This window comes from Moschus berezovskii, chromosome 7 (assembly GCF_049115385.1).
Source record: "Moschus berezovskii isolate FMDL1 chromosome 7, NW_MosBer_1.0, whole genome shotgun sequence".
Lineage (NCBI taxonomy): Eukaryota > Metazoa > Chordata > Mammalia > Artiodactyla > Moschidae > Moschus > Moschus berezovskii.
Window position 1 is genome coordinate 15,304,165 of NC_142466.1, and position 19,451 is coordinate 15,323,615.

General features: G+C 45.2%; 1 protein-coding gene across 4 annotated transcripts in view; it reads right to left on the reverse strand.

Moving 5' to 3' along the window:
• EXTL3 (exostosin like glycosyltransferase 3) overlaps positions 1 to 19,451 on the reverse strand; it is a 153,469-nt gene that overhangs the window by 69,163 nt on the left and 64,855 nt on the right. Inside the window, exon 1 of one of the 4 annotated variants that reach the window (XM_055428060.2) lies at positions 10,386 to 10,687. The exons of 1 other annotated variant lie outside the window; for it this stretch is intronic. The gene's annotated coding sequence lies outside the window, so the exon portion shown is untranslated. Of the gene's footprint in view, positions 1 to 10,321; positions 10,688 to 19,451 lie in introns of those variants that run through there. 2 more of the 4 variants (XM_055428057.2, XM_055428059.2) reach the window with 2 other exon arrangements.

Here is a 19,451-nt window from a genome sequence, read left to right on the forward strand (position 1 = left end):
CCATTCTAAAGGAGATCAGTCCTGGGTGTTCATTGGAAGGACTGATGCTAAAACTGAAACTCCAATACTTTGGCCACCTCATGCGACGAGTTTACTCACTGGAAAAGACTCTGATGCTGGGAGGGACTGGGGGCGGGGAGGAGACGGGGACGACAGAGAATGAGATGGCTGGATGGCATCACCGACTCGATGGACATGAGTCTGAGTGAACTCCGGGAGTTGGTGATGGACAGGGAGGCCTGGCGTGCTGTGATTCATGAGGTCGCAAAGAGTCGGACACGACTGAGTGACTAAACTGAACTGAACTGAATACAAAATCAAGATGCACAAATCACCTTAGAATGTTTTCACAGGATAAACCCGGGCCCACCCAACAGTAACTAAATCAGAATTCCCAAGTATGGGGCTCAAGTTCCTGCCATTTGACAAAGCTCCAGGTGACTTTACTGCAGAGCACACACACAAACTCAGAAGTACTAGTCTAACAAAGACCTCATTACAGTCCTCATTCAGGCTGATGACATCTGAATCAGTGTAATTACAGAGGCCAAAGAGCAATATGCCTTATTCACACAGAAAGTCGACAGACTCCAGCACAGGCTTCTGGAGGACATGGTGGGGTGGTCTTCATTTGTCATCAATACAGACCTACCACTTGTTATAACTGCACTTATATTCACAACCCTCCAGTATACATACTTTACACACACTATCTCCTCTCATCCTCACGTCAGCCACCTGGGGGTAAGCCTGTTTTTCTACTTTACTTTGAAGAAGAGTAAGTGTGAATCCCAGAGTCAGGCAGCCTGTTTAAGGCCATACAGCAAGAGGATAAGCAGCCCAGATACAAACCCAGGCACCAGACCTGCACCCCTACCCATGGTTCATGATTTGTTTACTAACATACTCGTTCTGCCTTCATTCATTTATAATAAGCATGTACTACCTGTATGCAGGTCAGGAAGCAACAGTTAGAACTGGACATGGAACAACAGACTGGTTCCAAATAGGAAAAGGAGTACGTCAAGGTTGTATATTGTCACCTTGCTTATTTAACTTTTATGCAGAGTACATCATGAGGAACGCTGGGCTGGAAGAAGCACAAGCTGGAATCAAGATTGCCGGGGGAAATATCAATAACCTCAGATATGCAGATGACACTACCCTTATGGCAGAAAGTGAAGAGGAACTAAAAAGCCTCTTGATGAAAGTGAAACAGGAGAGTGAAAAGGTTGGCTTGAAGCTCAACATTCAGAAAACAAAGATCATGGCATCTGGTCCCATCACTTCATGGGAAATAGGTGGAAAAACAGTGGAAACAGTGTCAGACTTTATTTTTTGGGGCTCCAAAATCACTGCAGATGCTGACTGCAGCCGTGAAATTAAAAGACGCTTACTCCTTGGAAGGAAAGTTATGACCAACCTAGACAGTATATTAAAAAGCAGAGACATTACTTTGCCAACCAAGGTCCGTCTAGTCAAGGCAATGGTTTTTCCTGTGGTCATGTATGGATGTGAGAGTTGGACTGTGAAGAAGTCTGATTGCCGAAGAATCGATGCTTTTGAACTGTGGTGTTGGAGAAGACTCTTAAGAGTCCCTTATACTGCAAGGAGATCCAACCAGTCCATTCTAAAGGAGATCAATCCTGGGTGTTCATTGGAGGGACTTATGCTAAAGCTGAAACTGCAATACTTTGGCCACCTCATGCGACAAGTTGACTCACTGGAAAAGACTCTGATGCTGGGAAAGGTTGGGGGCGGGAGGAGAAGGGGACGACGGAGAATGAGATGGCTGGATGGCATCACCGACTCTGTGGGCATGAGTTTGAGTGTACTCCGGGAGTTGGTGATGGACAGGGAGGCCTGGTGTGCTGTGATTCATGGGGTCGCGGAGAGTCGGACACGACTGAGCGACTGAACTGAACTGAACCTTCATAATTAAGGAGAATGTTATTTTGCTGCAGTCACTTTAAAGTGCACCACATTAGATTTTCCCATAATGTGATGATCAGTTTTTTAGAAAAAAATTAAGCTGAATTCCTGCATGACAAAACAAAACCCCAAATAAGTCCCAAATGAATCTGAGAGGTAACTGTAATAAATGAAACCACAAAAAGAACAACAGGAAAACATAAATGAAATTTCACCTCAAGATAAGTTTAGCCACTTGTACTGGAATCCAAGCAAAAATGGAATCCATGAAAGAAAAGTTCGACAAAGGGATCAAAGGCTTCTAATATTTGTTTACCTTTTTAAGATGCGATTCAGTGAAGAGACTGGAGGATGCATTTACAACACAGCATTACTTTAATAGAAGCAAAGCAATACCGTAATAGACAAAGGAAATAAACAGGAAGCTATACAGAAAGAAGGGGCCCAAAGGCTTAACATTTTTCAATATTTAATCATCCCAGGAATCAAGGAAATGTATCTTTAAAACAGGACACAGTGACATTTTCCACCTATAAATCAGCAAAGGACAGTAAGATTACAGTATGTGGCACCAACTAGGATCAAGGCAAATATCCCCACACCCCCAGTGCTGGGAGCAGGTACCAACTCTCCTTTCTGGAACACAGTTAGGCTTGAAGCAATAGAAGCCCTGAAACCTGCCTTCACTGACCCTTCAATTCCACTTCCAGAAGTTATTTGTAAGAAAGAGTCGTGAATGTAAACCGAGATTCAATTCTGAGAATGCCCACAAAGCGCACCACTTCCTATGATGAAGTGCAGGACATCTCTGTGCCCCGCTGGCAGCTACAGTGACAGGCACACTGATGTTGTATTAGCAGGAACACAAACTGACATTTTCTGTAACGAGTCCATAAAATGTCCACATCTTTGACTCAGCTATTTCACTTTCTAGGAATGCATTCTATGTGAGCAAAGATTTGTATTGTAAAGATGCAATCACCAAGCATTCAACAGAAAAAGCTATAAATTAAATGTCCAAGATTAGGAGGAAGGTTAAATATTAAGTATGATAAGTCCATGTCATTAATATGATTATTAATAAGCTTTTCAATCCGTTTCAGTCAAACAGGAAAATGTTCACAATATAACTGTGAAAAATGCAGATTTCACAGTATGGGAGGAGGAGGTGTAAAAACAGGTTTGTTTGTTTTTTAGTAAGATCTTCAGATGTATTTTGCTGAAGAATCTTTCTAGAACAGTTAACTTGATGTGCAAGTGCCTAGGGCATAAACTAATTTCTCTAAGAGTTTCCATTTCTCAAGAAAATAGGATTTTCACCTTATGCTATGGAGGCATACAATTCATATCATTAGGGCTCCAGGCTTCCCTAAATAAGACAGAAAACTCATGCAGTAGTTTGCTAAGCGCGACCTAAATCAACTTTATGACTCGGCTATCCGACTTCAACCTTCATGGCTGAATTCAACTTCAGACTCCAATTTTGTCATCCTTTTATAACTAACCATCTTTAAGAGTCATCAGGACCCCTAACTTCACAATTTCAGTCCTTCTTGACTCAAATGCTTCTTATCCTTTTTTAACCCATAAAGTAAAGGGGTGGACTGCATACGTGTGCATGCTCAGTCGCTTCAATAGTGTCCGACTCTCTGTGACCCCGTGGACTGTAGCCCACCAGGCTCCTCTGTCCATGGGATTTCCCAGGCAGGAATACTGGAGTGGGTGCCCAATCCCTTCTCCAGGGGATCTTCACGACCCAGGGATCGAACCCCTGCACCTGACATCTCAAGCACTGACAGGCGGATCCTTTACCCCTAGCACCAAAAAAAGGGTCAACTGTATGACCTCAAAGATCCTTTTCAATTCTGAGATCCCATTGACTGACAACTGCCTTGCACACAGAAAGCACATACATACTGGTTTCACTGGGAAGAAATAATACCAACATATAAACTCAAGGTAGCAAGGCCATCCCCAAGACCTCCTTTTGTTTCACCTCCAAAATGTCAAGCAAAATGCTTTCTTTTAAGACCCCCCCCCTTAATTTTCCACTGTGTTAATAATAATTTAGGGTCCTCACCAACTATTTTCTCCATTATATGCCACAAATGTTTTTTTTATATTTTCAGAAACAAAGGAAGTCACACTGGGAAGAGTAAGTCAAGGTTGGAAAAAACCCAGGATACAAAAAAAAGATTTTATCAGTCTGGAATATCTAAGTACATTAAAAGGTAATAAAGGCAGAGTTGAGCACTTGGATCTCAAAACTACAGGGGAATAATTTAGTTTAACAACAGCACGCACACACACAGAGCTGTGATTTCAGTGACTATTAGAATCATTTCAGTGAGTCTACTCAATGCGCTGTCATGACCTAAATGGGAAGGAAATCCAGAGAGGAGGAGTGGATGTATACATATAGCTGATCCACTCTGTTGTATAATAGAAACTAACTCAACAGTGTAAAGCAACTATACTCCAATAAAAAATTATTTATATACTAATATACAAGACTGATCAGGGAAAAAAATTATCACCTATTTTTTTTGGTCTTTTTTTTTTTTTTTTTAACAAAGTATGGTGTCAAAAACCAAAGAGTAAGCGTTCCCGCCTACCCTGTACTCTGTTAGATGACACTGTATACTGAACACTGTACGCTGCACTGAGCACCACACTTCAAGAGGGACATTAACAAAGTGAATGCAGGGCCCAGGACTAAGAAATAGGTCAGGGGATTTGAAACTGTCAAATAAGAAACACCTGAAGGGAATGAGGATCGACAGTCTGTGGACTAGAAGACCCAGGAAACAGGACGGTAATCTCAAGGACCACAGAGGCCTTGAGAGTGAAATTAATACAAGAGTGAAGCTGGCAGGCAGAGGCTTTAGCAAATGGACAGGACATTTGGCATCTGAAGGAGACTGCATGCTAACTCGCTTCAGTCACGTCCAACCCTTTGGGACCCTATGGACCGTAGCCCACCACGTTCCTCTATCCATGGGATTCTCCAGGCAACAATACTGGAATGGGTTGCCATACTCTCCCTCCGGGGTATCTTTCCGAGTGGGTTGCCATACCCTCCCCTCCAGGGGAATCTTTCCAACCCAGGGATCGAGCCTGCATCTCTTACATCTCCTGCATTGGCAAGGGGGTTCTTTACCACTAGCACCACCTAAGTAGGCCCTAAAGGAGATTACTGTCATCAGAAATGTGAACTCTACAACACTGAAGCTTCTTTTTCTCAAGAAAACCAGAAATAGAGATTTTCATGTGACATCTCCCCATTTCTAAGAGCTGGCACCCAATGTAAGACTTGGTGTAAGTTGGGCAGCCCAACTGTACGTGCACAGGCCTTTTCTGATCCATGCACACCAATCTGCAACTCATGTCTGGAAAACATGATGGCTATCTTCCAGCATCCGAAGAACTGTCAGAGGGAAAAGGAATAGATTTGTTCTACACAGACACGAAAGGTGACACTCCCAGAGAGGCCAGCTGCAGCTCAGTAAGGACTAGCGTCCTAAAAACTAGCCTGCGAATTAGAATGGGCCCAGGGGGGTTCGTGCCACAGTAAGTATTCAAAAAGGAATAGGTCAGTAATTCCGCCTTCTAGTACATCTTCTGGCCAAATAACTAAAAGCCCACCGCCCAGCCCCCCCAAAGCCTCAGTTTTCTTTCCTACCTTCCTTCCCCTTCACAGAAAGGAATATTGGGTCTTCCCGAGTGGCTCAGAGAATCCGCCTGCCAATGCAGGAGTCACAGGTTTAATCCCTGGTCCAGGAAAATCCCACATGTCACAGAGCAAATAAGCCCATGCTCTAGAGCCCATTCTCTGCAACAGAAGAAGCCTCCGCAATGAGAAGCCCACACACTGCAACAGAGAGTAGCCCCCACTCACTGTAACTAGAGAAAAGCCTGTGCAGCAACGAAGACCCAGCACAGGCAAAAAAATAATTATTTTTTTTAAAAGGAATATTCTAACACTTAGCCTCCTATCTCTCAGAGTTACTATAAAGATCAAAATCTATGTGAGAAACAATATATGAAAGTACGACATGATCGACAAGGACTATAGTGATTTAAGACATTATTGTAATCTACCATCATCATCACCGACTGGTTCCAAATAGGAAAAGGAGTACGTCAAGGTTGTATATTGTCACCTTGCTTATTTAACTTATATGCAGAGTATATCATGAGGAACGCTGGGCTGGAAGAAGCACAAGCTGGAATCAAGATTGCTGGGAGAAATATCAATAACCTCAGATATGCAGATGACACCACCCTTATGGCAGAAAGTGAAGAGGAACTCAAAGGCCTCTTGATGAAAGTGAAAGAGGAGAGTGAAAAGGTTGGCTTGAAGCTCAACATTCAGAAAACAAAGATCATGGCATCTGGTCCCATCACTTCATGGGAAATAGATGGAAAAACAGTGGAAACAGTGTCAGACTTTGTTTTTTTGGGCTCCAAAATCACTGCAGATGCTGATTGCAGCCATGAAATTAAAAGACGCTTGCTCCTTGGAAGGAAAGTTATGACCAACCTTGATAGTATATTAAAAAGCAGAGACATTACTTTGCCAACCAAGGTCCGTCTAGTCAAGGCAATGGTTTTTCCCGTGGTCATGTATGGATGTGAGAGTTGGACTGTGAAGAAAGCTGATCGCCGAAGAATCGATGCTTTTGAACTGTGGTGTTGGAGAAGACTCTTGAGAGTCCCTTATACTGCAAGGAGATCCAACCAGTCCATTCTAAAGGAGATCAATCCTGGATGTTCATTGGAGGGACTGATGCTAAAGCTGAAACTCCAATACTTTGGCCACCTCATGCGACGAGTTGACTCACTGGAAAAGACTCTGATGCTGGGAAAGGTTGGGGGCGGGAGGAGAAGAGGACGACAGAGAATGAGATGGCTGGATGGCATCACCGACTCTGTGGACATGAGTTTGAGTGAACTCCGGGAGTTGGTGATGGACAGGGAGGCCTGGCGTGCTGTGATTCATGGGGTCGCGGAGAGTCGGACACGACTGAGCGACTGAACTGACTGACCATCATCATGTATTTATGCATGTCGAACCTCTCCTACTATACAGACCAAGGGCATATTCCAACACTAATTCATTATTTTTTTATTCCTCACTCAGTAGCAAATCTTTGTTGAAAAAACATTTTAAACAGAGGTTGGAAGAAGAGGGTTAAATGATAACAAATATAAGAAAATAAGAAAACAAACAGTCAACAAAGCAAACATCCAGGAGGTTAATCATTAATATCACTCACTGGTCAGTCTAAAAGGTACTGGGCCCTGTCAAACAGAGGACTATACAAAAGCAATAACATGTGTGTGAAGGGGTGATGCTCGCAGGCAGGCATTGGCAAACCACAGCCAGGTGTCTGTTCTGTAAATAGAGGTACACTGGAATAGAGTCTTGATCATTCACTTATGGACTGCACGTGTGCACTGCTGCATGCACACACTGCATATATGTCCTATATGTCTGTTTCACTCTACAAGAGCAAAGCTGAACACTTGTAAAGCCTAAAATACTATTTGGCCGTTTACAGAAAAAGTTTGCCTACTTTTCTGTAAAAGTACTCCGGGGTTACAAACCACAAAGGTGGCTGGATGCTGAGACATAGTTCATTTTCCCACAGCTCCATCCCGTATTTTATGGGTCATCTGGGGGTCATGTGAGCAAAATCCTATACTGAAAATTACAGCCTAAGTGCAGAGGAGGTAAATATGTCACCAAGTGAGGTCTTCATATTCCTCTGATACACCCAGGATTATAAAAAGTTTAATACCGTTTCTCTTCATCTAGTAATATCACCAAAGAGATCTGAAGAACTCCAAGTGTACAAGGAGTGTGGGACCAGTTTAGGCACGAAAAGATCATGCTTACTGGAGAGTCTACCCATCCCCCATGAGTTCTCAAACTCTATCTGCCTAAGCGCCCTGCTTTCAAGGAACCTACAAATACATGAAAAATCCTTTCTTCTTACTTAGTTACCCTACCATTACAGGTTTTCAAAAGAAACAGCTGTGAAAATTAAGAGGAAAGAAAAATAGGGTGGAGATAAATATGCTAACAGAAGTTTTCTGAGCTAAACTTAATATCCAACAGAAATGAGTGCACAGGTTTACGGCTTTATGAAAGGTTTATATTCCTTGCCTCACTCTGAAGTAATTATATGCAAAGACATTCACATCTCTACCAACAGCCTATCCAGAGGAACCTTCATTTTTCTCCTGATACCTGAATCTCCCTCTGCTTTAGGCAGTATTTCCAACCCTTCCTTCAGGGGACCACTATGTGGTTCCCAGATGTGATTTACGTAAGAAGACTTAAGTATTTCTCCTTCCAGTTTAGGTAGCTTCATTTTTGAAGGCTGGGCTTCCCATGTTGTTTTTGTTTTTTTTAAATCTACGCCTTGTGGTCATGCAGACGGCATGTCCCCCAGAGTTTGCTCAGCCAATGTCTTGTGCTCTGGTTCAGTTATTCTAACTGTACGGAGGGGCTGGGATGGTAACCTGGGAGATCCTGATAGTCTTTCCAGTTCGTGCCTCAGTTAGGGACCCCCCTACTCGGCACAGCTTACCGAAACCCAGGCCCCATTCCTGCACCACCCTTCAGTGATTTCACTCAGCAGCTAGCCTAAAGCCCTGAGGAAAAGGGCAGCTCCTTATCTAATCCCCACGACATTCTTCCCATGGCTTCAAGCCATCCATTCAACCTCCTTTAACTCTACCCGACTCATTTCTCTCTATCCTGTTTGCAGTAAGCCTTTCCTCTTCACAGGTTAAAGCTCTGAAGCCTAATAACAAAAAGATTGCAACAACACGCAGAACATTAAATGCCAGAGTTTCTTCCCCTTTGAAAAAGCGAGGGGTGGGAACCTGAAGACTCAAACTGGTTAATCATTGATCTAGTAGATATATCCCCCAGAGCAACGGCTACATCTTCAAGTATTAAATAAACCACGCTTTCAGTGTTCTGAAGATCTACAATTCCAACCCTCTTCCAGAAAGCACTCAGACTAAGTTCCCTCATACTTCTGATTACTTCTGACTCCTCAGGCTTCCCACGGGAAATTCCCACAGGAGACGGTATTTTTAATGAACCAAGGAAGAGTTTAAGAAGATGGGTCTTCTTTCTTTTAAAGCCCCCTGCTAAAAGTTGCTGAGAACGCTGAGTTCCATTCAAAAGACTATCAGGATCTCCCAGGTTACCATGCCAGCCGCTCAGTACGGCTAGAATACCTGAACCAGAGCGCAAGACACTGGCGGAGCGAAACCGGGGGAAACGCAGTCTGCGTGACCACAACGCACAGATTTAAAAAATAATAATAAAACTTGGGAAGCCCAGCCTCCAAAAATGAAGCTACCTAAACTGGAGGGCGAACTGCTTGAGGCTTCTTAAGTAAATCACATATGGGGAAAAAGGACAAGTGTCTGCTCCTCCTCCCAAGGAGTGGAACTTGGAGCTTGATGAAGCCCCTTCGAATTTTTGAAAAGAAAAGAGGGAAGAAGAATCCACCGAAGTCAAGTCTTTTGAGAGCCACGAATAACAATGGCTCAAGCGGTAGAGAACAGAAACAGCCTCTGTGCAGTCTGGCTGCCCTGCCGGGTCTCCAAAGGGCTTCGGATTCACACCACCCTGCCGCGCGCTCGGATAACTCGGCTAATTTCAGTCGTGTAGACGCGCTCTCCGCAGCCCCTCTCCCGCCTGAGCAGCGCTAGGCCCATCACTATAGAGCCTGGGTACCAAGCCCCAGATGCACAGAAGAGCAGCACCTGGACCCTTCCTTGGGCAGGAAGTGGCTATTCTGATTGCAGGCTCCTCGTGAAAGGAGGTGAGCCGGGTGAAAAGAGGCCAAGGAAGAGCAGCTGCAGGCGGCTGTGTCTGAATGTAGCGGAAAACAGAGGTGGAAGTGTGTGTGCGCTCAGAAGGGGAGGGGCGGTCCGGATGCCCCTTCGTGGACAGAAGATGCTCTACAGAAGCAACTGGACAAACACTGGGGGGCAAAGGATGGGGGAGGCCTTTCGGGTGCATAAGTGGCTGCACGGCCGAGGCTGAGCCTTTAGAAAAACGGGTGGAGGTGGGTGCGAGGGAACCGTGGCTCCATGGGGCGTGTGGGGGTGGGGAGGTCGCGTTTAGAGCTCCCTATACCCCCAGGGTGGGGCCCGTTACCGGTTACCCTCCTCGCCGGGAGCTAAGGCCCTGGAGGTCCTCTCCCGGGCCCCCGAGACGTCTGGGAAGGCCTACTCCGCGGCTGCACGCCCCCGCCACGCAGGGCAGCAGCCTCCCGCCCGGCTCCCGCGACCCCAGAGCAGCCAGACCCGGTCCAGCCCGGTGCCCGGCTCTCGCGGCCGGCCCCGGGGTCCCTACCACGAGCCTCTTCCGGGCCGCAGCCCCGGCTGCTCGGGGCTCCCGCCGCCACCCGGCGTCCTACCGGCTTCCAGTTCAGGGACGAGCCGCCGCCGCCGCCGCCTGCGCGAGACTCGGGTTCCCAAAAGCAGCCCTCGCCGCCTGCAGCCCGCCTTCCAGGCCGCGCCGGATCCTCCGCTCCCCCTGCTGGCGAGCAGCCATTTCCGACCTGTGCCGGCGGAACTTGCCGAAGTGCGCAGCGCCGGAAATGGCCGAACCCCGGCGCTCGCGAGCCTGGGGTCGGAGGGGCGGGGGGCGAGGGGCGAGGGCAGAAGGGGCGGGGCGAGGGCTTCCGCAGCTCCGCCGACCGCGCCCGAAGAGCCTCGGAGGCCTCGGGCCCCGCAGCCGGGCTCGCCAGGGTCCGCGAGCGGCGGCGCCGGGGATTGTGGGAGTCGCCCGCGGGGAAGACGCGCGGGCCTGCCTCTCTCGGCCCTCAGACCCGCCTCCTACCACTGCCCCGACTCTTTCCGAAAAACCTCTCCGAGGGGTGCAGAGCGAAAGCTCTCCGCCGGTCCTGAAACGCGTTCTGACTCCAGAGCCTCAGCCATTGACCTTCAGGTCTAAAACTAAAGCCGTCCCCACTGAAAAGACCTTCTTCAATGAGCTGACGGTCTCCGAAAAGGTCTGGAGTTGGGAAACACTGACTATTTAACAACAAAGAAAAGGCCGGACGGCAAGAATGCCTCGGGGAAAACTCCCGGGGCTTTGCAGAAACAATGGCTTAGTCCGGTCGTGTTGGCGTGATCAGCCACAACCGGGAGGAAAAGGCGAAGCCGTTTCATATACTTAAGAGCCAACCTCTCGGAATGGAAAAGTGCACACATCCAACAACTCTTAAGAGACTTGTCAACCTTCACACTTGCAAAGTCAGGACAAGACTTTTCGGAGAAAAATGATGGGAGTGGGCGAAGGACGCTGGATGTGGAAGACAGAGTGCCTGAAGAACTATGGCTGGAGGTTCGCAACATTGTACAGGAGGCGGTGACCAAAACTATCCCCCAAGAAAAGGAACTCCACCAGTCCTGAAAGATAGACCTGATCATTACTGGTCACTCAAGAATGAGTTTCGGAGAAGGCAATGGCAAGCCACTCCAGTACTCTTGCCTAGAAAATCCCGTGGATGGAGCAGCCTGGTAGGCTGCAGTCCGTGGGGTCGCTAAGGGTCGGACACGACTGAGCGACTTTACTTTCACTTTTCACTTTCACACATTGGAGAAGGAAATGGCAACCCACTCCAGTGTTCTTGCCTGGAGAATCCCAGGGACGGGGGAGCCTGGTGGGCTTCCGTCTATGGGGTCACACAGAGTCGGACACGACTGAAGTGACTTAGCAGCAGCAGCAGCAGCAAGAATGAGTTTAAGTCATTATTTAAAATCTATAACTGCAGTATGAGCTAAGATCAAATTTGCTTCAACTTTTTTAAAACATGTTTCTAATTTCCAAAGGGCGGGGCTTCTAGTCCAGGGAACCGGAAACACACCAAAGAAGCTGCTGGGTGGAATTCCGGTGCTTGGGTGGTCTGTATCTTAGAGGAGTTCAACCCCGAGACCACTCACAGCAGCCCTGTTTCATACGCACACCCTTCTTGGGGGAGCCCAGAGGCCGAACAAAACCCTGAACATTGATGTTTCCCATAGGGGACAGTTTGGGCCAAGGATTCCATATGCAAAACAAAACTTTTAAAAACCTAGCAATCTGTTTTCCAGGGAGCACACTTCCTCTCTCCATACCCATCAGCCCCTCCTTTTTCTGATCCCCCTTTTCTTCTGTGTTTCCCGATATCTCCTTCCTCATCCCTCACCACACACTTCTCTCTCCTTTTCCCATTATTACAAAAAACAAACTCAAACCTTCAAAGTCTCACCACCATCATATATGTGCAAAAACAACCCCTTTCTAGCTTTTGCCAGTTTTGTTCAAGAAGGCTGGAGACAAGGTAGCAAAAATCAAAATGCTTTAAAAGTCAAAAGCATTGCAAGAAATAAAAATAGGGAAAACTGTTGCCCAAATATTCCGTTCCATCGCTCAGTCGTGTCCGACTCTTTGCGACCCCGTGGACTGTAGCCTACCAGGCTTCTCCGTCCATGGGATTCTCCAGGCAAGAATACTGGAGTGGGTTACCGTTTCCTTCTCCAGGGGATCTTCCCGACCCAGAGACCGAACCCGGGTCTCCCGCATTGGAGGCAGACGCTTTAACCTCTGAGCTACGAGTAGCCTAAAGTTGTCCTTTTTTTTTTTTTAAACAGTTCATCTTGACTCTCCTCCAGAGGTCTGTGGTAGCAGGCGGACGACTGGCAGTGTGGTAGGAGACGCAACAGAAGCCAGGGCTGGTTCATCACCAGGTGCCGGTTCGTGTGCCTGCAGACAAGAGAGGACCTGCAGGTAGCTTCTCCCCGGAGGACTCAGCCCAGACAACTTCTCCACCTAGGTGACTTAGCACATTGCTGCCCCAAATGTCGACTTACTTGATTCCAACAACAGTTCAAGATTTAGGCAGAAAAAGGATATGCAACCAAAATGTGGTGGAACCTCGACATCCCCGGAGCCCCAAGTGCTCCTGAGCACCCGCCTCCTGTGGAGCTTATCAGTCTCTCCTCTCCCACTATTTCTTTCTCTCACACAGTTCATCTCACTAACTAGTTATAACTTGGGCTTTTTTTGGGGCGGGGGGAAGGGGGCACTACAGAGCATATGGAAATTCCCTAATCAGGGATCCAACCCATGCCTCCTGCAAAGGAAGCTCAGAATCTTAACCACAGGAACACCAAGGAAGTCCCCGGGCTCCTTTCTTTTCCTCTCCACTGTCTTCTGAGCATCCTCTCCACCTTGAAGCAGATCCCTCACTGCATCGCCCCAGTCTGTTTTCCAACTGCACTCGAGACATCACCATACTGTCACCATCCTGTGAATGCCTACTTTATGAATACTTAATTACCAGGCAATATGCACAGCCGTTTGTAAGCACTGTCTCATTTCAATCCTTGCAGGGTGAAATCAGCTTACTGATAGGGAACTGACATATAAAGAGGCTAAATCATGCCTTCCCTGGTGGTCCAGTGGTTACAATTTTGCCTTCCAGTGCAGGGCATGTGGGTTCGATCCTTGGTCAAAGAGCTAAGGTCCCACATGCCTCTCAGCCAAAAAACCAAAACATAAAACAGAAGTAGCAAATTCAAGACTTTAAAAATGGTCCACAACAAAAAAATCTTTAAAAAGAAAAGAGGCTAAATAAAGAAGGGGCCCAAGATCACACAGTGAGGCACCAAGTGATCAGAGATGCGACTCCCAGGTCTCCCCAGCTCCAGAGTCAACATTCTGGACCAGAACAATCTGGCTGTCTCGCCAGGCCCTGAAACTTTATGCCTCCCACACTGAACTCATTTTTATCCCTTCCCTCTATACTCTCCTCAAATCCCCTTATTTATTGGTTCCCGAAGACTCGGACATGACTAAAGCGACTTAGCATGCACTCATGCACTCATTCTTACCTAACAGAAATTCAAAACCTGCCATCATCATTTTTTTTTTTTTTTGGCTACACCTCGGGGCTTTCAGGATCCTACTTTCCCGCCCAGGGATTGAACGTGGCTCACAGCAGTAAACGCACCATGTCCTAACCACTGGATCAGGAGGGAATTCCCCTGGCATCATCTTCAACGTCTCTCTTTACCTGCATGTGAAATCCATTTTCAAGGCTTAAAGCCTTGATCTGCGAGATGTCTACCATCTCTACAGTCTCACACCTAATTCCCAGGTTCAAATCCTCACGGCTCTTCTCCTGGACTGTTGCTTTAACCCCTGCAATTTCTGACTTAGGAAATACAATGACATTCACAGGAGCTCCCTCGAGCAAGAAAGCCAAGGCAACGGGACACACAGTGAAGCTCGTCTTCACCGATCACTCCATATTGTATACCTTTTACAATATATTTTTGCACTTTGGAACTTGATCAAAATAGTTTTGCGTTGCTATTTAACAGTCATATATGTAGATCTTTTTATCAGTTTCAAGGAATCAGAGAACAGAATTCAGTGTGCCTTTGGTACCAAATAGCAGGAGCCGATGAGTCTTCTTTCTAGAGCATGGTCATAGGGACTTAGCAGTGCCCACTCTCCTTGGTTCCAGCTTTTAAATTCCATAAGAGACATGGCTGGCCTCACTTGGGTCCTATGTCCATCCCTCGATCAATCACCCTTGGCTAAGCAGCAGGTCAGCCTTGTCTAAATACAGTACATGGAGCTTCTCCCATAAATAGGACTTGTTCCCAGAAAACGAGGAGGCATATAGCATTCATTCATTTGTTCCTTCTTTCATTCTGTCAATAAATAGCTGTGTTGTGTGGTAGCTGGATGGGAGAAGGGTTTGAGGAGAATGGACATATGTATATATGTGGCTGAGTCACTCTGCTGTGCACCTGAAACTATCTCAACATTGTTAATCAGCTATACTCCAGGATAAAACAAAAAAGGCTTTTTAAACAATTAGAAAATAAACAGCTGAGCACTTTCCAAAGTGTATGCAAAGTTCTTCCATATATGCAAAATGCCTAAAACATGATTCTGCCCTCATACCATGAAAGTCACAACTTAAGATGAGTAATCAGCAGAGAGCATAATAAAATTCATCCGTAAGAGATCATCAACCCAGTTACATGTAATGGACGATAATTTACCACACCCTGTATAAGCCTCCGGTGGTAAAAATAATCAGTGCTAACATGTACATGTTCAACAAAACCAGGGCTGCACCACTAGAAATAAACTATGCAAATACACAATGACAGACTAAACAGCATATCCACACACTGGAGTACAACAATGATTGCTTTGCAAACATACACAACAATATTGATGAATGTCTCAATGTTAAGGAAGAGAAACTGAACATGAGAATATACAGGCTATGATTCCATTAATAGAAAGTATAAAAAACAGGCAAAACTAATCTACTCTTAAGGAGTAGTGCCTGGAGGGGAGCAAAAGGGGCTCTGTGGGTGCTTGTTCTATCTCTTGAGCTGGGTGTGGTTCCACAGGTGTGTTCAGTTTATCCAAATCCATCAAGTTGTACAATTATCATATGTGTGTCCTTTTGTAGGTGGATATTATCCTTCACTTTTGAAAGTTTTAAAAAAATAAGTAATTAATGGTCAAGGCAAGAAACCTTTAATCACCCTTGAACATTATCACTATGATTAAGCTAAAGAAGACAATCATTGCTTGGGGCCACCACCACCACCTTCTCAGAGACACTAAACCTTGTCCATCTGTCAGTCTTCAGAAGAGCCACCTCCCCTCCAGCCCCAGCTGACTGGACCTGGAAACGACACCGTGAAGCTGAATCAGGTGATGCAGTGCTTCGTTCAATAAACTGCACAGATTTGGGGCAAAGAATTTCTGGACATATGCACAGTGATAAACCAAGAAAACTGGTCTGCAGAAAAAAGAGCCAACACAACACAAGGAAGCAAAACAAACCTGTGGGAGACAAGAGCGAGATGCCCCAGAGGCCGCTTACGCGCCAGCTCTGGTACGCATGCGCCCCACCTGTCACTGGGTATCCCTCAGATTGCTCATATAGCCTTGTTGCTTAGTCGCTCAGTTGTGTCCGACTCTTTCGGACCCCATGGACTGTAGCCCACCAGGCTTCTCTGTCCATGAGATTTCTCAGGCAAGAATACTGGAGTGGGTTACCATTTCCTTCTCCAGGGGATCTTCCCGACCCAGGGATCGAATCCACATCTCCTGCTTTGGATTCTTTACCACTGATCCACCTGCGAAGTCCCATGTAGCCCTATGATTTCAAAAAAGAAAATCTTACTTATTTAAACTAGTTTGAATAGGTTTCTGTTTGTGGCATGTATTATCTCATTTAGTTCCTATAACAACCCTACACAGTAAGTGCCATTATGATTCCCATTCTCAGATGAGCTAACTGAGGCCCAGAGAGGTTAAGCAACTTGTCCAAATCACACAGCTGGTAGGTGGTGTTGGCAGGATTTGGATCCAAGCAGTCTGATCCTGGAGTCTGAAATCTCAACAAATCAACGCATTGCAGTGAGAGAGAAATGCTGAAAATGTCAACATGAATTGCATGCTGCGATTTGACTAAGACATCTGATTTTAAATGGAGAAATGATAAAGAAGATTTAAAAGCAGGCTGTCCAAAGAAGTTGGTAAGCACTTATTTTTTCACAAGGGAATTACAGTTTGAGTTATAGATGTCAGAGAAATATAAAATGTATATAATGTGACAAGTTATACTAAACAAGACTGTGTTCTTATACCAGGAAATTATTTACAAATTTCAGAAAAATGCTGTTAGCTGGTCCCCACTGATTACCTAGTTTTCCCAAAATGTTAATACCCAGGAGAAGGGGATTTTAGTCTTATGGAAATTAATGATTAAAGTTACTTCCTAAGAGGGAGGCAGACGCCAGTGGTCACTTCCCCCAATGATGGCAAGACTCACAATCCACTCAGCAAGACTTCTAGATCAATCACAACCAAGCCATTGGTGACCCCCAGCAACCTTCAAATGGCATGATTCAGGAATTATCAGTGTGTTTAAGTCAGATAAGAACTTGTTCTCTCTGTAATGCTTTGACTTTAAAAGAAAGTGCTGACAAGCACCACTCAAGATCTTTTCTATATATAAATGATTGAGCAGTTTTGTGGCTTATATTTAGAACAATGCATGACAATTTCTAGATTAGAGTCCCAAGGTTACTCTTCCCTTTGGTCCATAAATGCCAGAAAGACAAAAGGTCATCTTCTGACGCTCCATGGATGGCATTCTTTAGCCTGCTAAATGGCTCAACCCAAAAGTCCTTGCTTTGATGTTACCTTTTAAAGGAGGCTGTTTTTTTGTTTTTTTCTAATCTGGCAAATGGAGGGATGGTTTGAGCAGTTTGTGGCTAATTTATAGTAAGAACACTGAATTAAACCGAGCTCCAAAACAAAGCACATATTATTATCAAAATGAGGATTTAATTCATTTCCTCACTACCTTGCATGTGGCTGTGAAAAATGTTTTGCTAATAAGAACCTACTGGATAGCACAAGGAATCCTACTCAGTACTCTGTAATAGTCTATATGGGCAAAGAATCTATTGATAAAAAGAGTGGATACATGTACGTGTATAAATGATTCATTTTGCTGTTTACCTGAAACTAACACAACACTGTAAATCAATTGAACTCCCATGAAAATTTTAAAAATATATGATAAAGTTTTGTACTAGTTTCACATCAGGAAACTTAGCCTGAAACTAGTTATCTACATAAGACATGTAATCTGTAATGACCAATTAACATTCTATAAATTAGTTATTGTCCAGACTTTCCTAATAGTCCAATGGTTAAGATTCCATACTTCCAATGCAAGGGGTATGGGTTCGATCTCTGGCTCAGGAATGAACATCCTACAAGCTGTATGGCCAAAGAAGAATAAAAAAACAATAGCTGCTGTCCTTCAAATTGAAGTAGGAAATGGCAATGCACTCCAGTATTTTTGCCTGGAAAATTCCATGGAGAGAGGAGCCTGGCAGGCTGCAGTCAGTGGGGTCACAAAGAGTCAGACACAACTGAGCAATTGAGCACACACACATGTCCCTCAAATATAACAGATCTGTCTTTAAGTTCCCTTCTTCCTTTTTTTTTTCCTTCTTTTTTTGCCCATGTTGTGAGGCCACACCAGGTCTTAGTTTCCCAACCTGGGATCAAACCCACATCCCATGCATTGGAAGCACAGAGTCTTAGCCACTGGACCACCTGGGAAGCCCCCCTCCTGTGAGTTTTTACTCTCTGCTCACCTTGTCAGCACAGCTTTGCCGAGGTAATCACATTGAACATTCAGTGCATCTCAAAATGCAATCAGAATTTCCTAAGCTTGCTCCTGAAAGTTCCAAATAGTGGTACCGATGTTCCCAAAGGCTAATATACAGGCCCCTAACACATGCCCTATTAGGACAGTGAGTAGTGAAAATGAGCCCAGTTAAGCAGCCATGAAATTAAAAGACGCTTACTCCTTGGAAGGAAAGTTATGACCAACCTAGATAGCATATTAAAAAGCAGAGACATTACTTTGCCAACAAAGGTCCGTCTAGTCAAGGCTATGGTTTTTCCCGTGGTCATGTATGGATGTGAGAGTTGGACTGTGAAGAAAGCTGAGCGCCAAAGAATTGATACTTTTGAACTGTGGTGCTGGAGAAGACTCTTGAGAGTCCCTTGGACTGCAGGGAGATCCAACCAGTCCATTCTAGAGGAGATCGATCCTGGGTGTTCATTGAAAGGACTGATGCTGAAGCTGAAACTCCAATTCTTTGGCCACCTCATGCGACGAGTTTACTCACTGGAAAAGAGTCTGATGCTGGGAGGGATTGGGGGTGGGAGGAGACGGGGACGACAGAGAATGAGATGGCTGGATGGTATCACCGACTCAATGGACATGAGTTTGAGTGAACTCCGGGAGTTGGTGATGGACAGGGAGGCCTGGCGTGCTGTGATTCATGGGGTCGCAAAGAGTCGGACACGACTGAGCGACTGAACTGAACTGAACTGAAGCATAACATGCCACAGCACGGCATGAATGCCCGGTTAAAGAACTTAAGGTAATGAGATCTATAAGCAGAAAAAAAGACAAGTCAGGCTAAACACTGATGGCTGAGTTCCAATGTCACATCTGTAGGCAACTCCATGACTCCAAGATGGTCCTAAAACCAAACGTTATCATTACACAAAGATTTAAAAAAAAAAAATCAACTGCTCACTACTTCCATTTATAAATCCTTCCTGTAAACAAGGCATTCCAATTGAAAATTAGCCAAGTGTCTTAGAAGTACTTAAAGAACATCAATTAGCTTCTTACTTGACCAATCTGGCTGGAAAATCAAAATTGAAAGCGCAATTTCTGAATGTAATCTTGCTCAAAACTTTAAAAACATGTAACTTTTAAATAACATATGAATTTAGGTATTAAAAATAAACAGTAGTTTCTGCCAACCTGATATTCAAAAGAAAAATGTGGAGATTTTAAACCAATTCATGAAGGTTTGCAACAAGATTATAAAGACAAATACTATTTTCCCAAATA